The sequence below is a fragment of the Grammomys surdaster genome, unplaced genomic scaffold, assembly GCF_004785775.1.
Source record: "Grammomys surdaster isolate TR1022 unplaced genomic scaffold, NIH_TR_1.0 372, whole genome shotgun sequence".
NCBI classification, from domain to species: domain Eukaryota; kingdom Metazoa; phylum Chordata; class Mammalia; order Rodentia; family Muridae; genus Grammomys; species Grammomys surdaster.
The window spans coordinates 4,438,335-4,440,047 of NW_021604791.1; positions in this window are offsets into that span (position 1 = coordinate 4,438,335).

Here is a 1,713-nt window from a genome sequence, read left to right on the forward strand (position 1 = left end):
AAAAAAAAGGAAAGGACAGGATTGGAGAGGAGAGGAGAGGAGAGGGGGGGGGAGGGGAGGGGAGGGGAGGGGAGGGGAGGGGAGGAGAGGAGAGGAGAGGAGAGGAGAGGAGAGGAGAGGAGAGGAGAGGAGAGGAGAGGAGAGGAGAGGAGAGGGAAATAAGATACAGATGATTGTGAACTAGGGTAGCAGACTGAGAAGAGAAGGCAATTGGTGTCAGTCAAGCCAAGAAAAGTTGAGCTGAGCCAGAGAAGCAATTGTTAAGAGACAGATAAAAGAAGAACCTATTTAAAAAAACATTAACAAGGTAGCTAAAAAAGAAAAACCATAAAGTATAAAGGTGTACAGACATAGTGGCTAATTTTCTGTCATTATTCATTTGTACATCTAGGGTACAGTTCAACAAATGTGATGCAAATAGATTCTACAAATGAGCCGATGAAAACTGAATGTCCACGTGAATAAAATGCAGTTTGACCCATATTAATCACACTGTAGTATAAATTGATTCAAATTGATCAAAAATGCCACTTTGAAACTCAAAACACTGAAACTTTTAGAAATATAGGCAGTATGTCTCCAAGCTATAGATGTAAGTAAGAATGTTCTCAATTGTACTTCATTAGTCTAGGAATTAAGACCAACATCTGAAAACCAACATTTATAAAACAAAATGTTTCCATACAGCTAAGAAGACAATCAATGTAGTGGAGCAGAAACTTACAGAATAGATAAGAAATTTTGTCAGCAACATAACTTACAGAGGTTTAATATCCAGAATAAGCAAAGATCACAGAAAATAGAGTCAAGGAAAAGAATGATAGCCAATTACATAATGGGTTATGGAATCTAAGCAAGGAGTTAAAATTGAGGAAACCATAATGGCTAACAAATCTCCCAAATAATGTTACCATCTTTTAGCAATTAGGGGAAATGCAGATCAATGCAGTTTGAGATTTAGTATCACCATTGTCAGAATGGCTAAGTTACAGTAAACACTGGACAACAAACGTTGAAGAGATTTGGGGAGAAAGTGGAACCATCATTTACTATTATTGTGAATGCAAATTAGTTTAGAAACTACAGAAAAGCAATCCTTAAAAGCTAAATCTAAGCGTATTTTATGATTCAGATATACCACCCCTTGGCACATACCCAGAGGACTCAAAATCCTACCCACAGATTCTTGCTCATGCATGTTCATAGATACCCTATTAATAATAGCCAAGAAATGGCTACATTCTAAGTATTTTTTACTAGTGAATAGGTAATGAAAATGAAATTTATACACATAATGAGATACTATGCAACTGTAAAGAAAAATGAAGTTATCATTGATTTACGAATGGAAATTGATTGATAGCCCTGGAAAAGATTGTCTGGAGTAAGTTAACCGAAATCTAGATAGACAAATGCATGTACTTTTCTCGTCTGAGATTTGTAGCTCCAGATATTCAGATGTGAGGATTTAATGTGGAGTAACTACAGGAGCTAGAAAAGGAAAAATATCCTATAAGCCAAGTGGACACAAGGAACTTGACCAGTGAATAGCAGGATATAGTTGATATGAACTGGGAAACAGACTAATGAGAAGAGTGTTTCAACTTGGGAAGAGAGTGGGAGACAAATATAGAAAAAGTAGGAATGAAGAATTAATAACATCAAAGTTATTTGATAAGACCTCAAGGAATCATATTATTCTATATTGGTCTA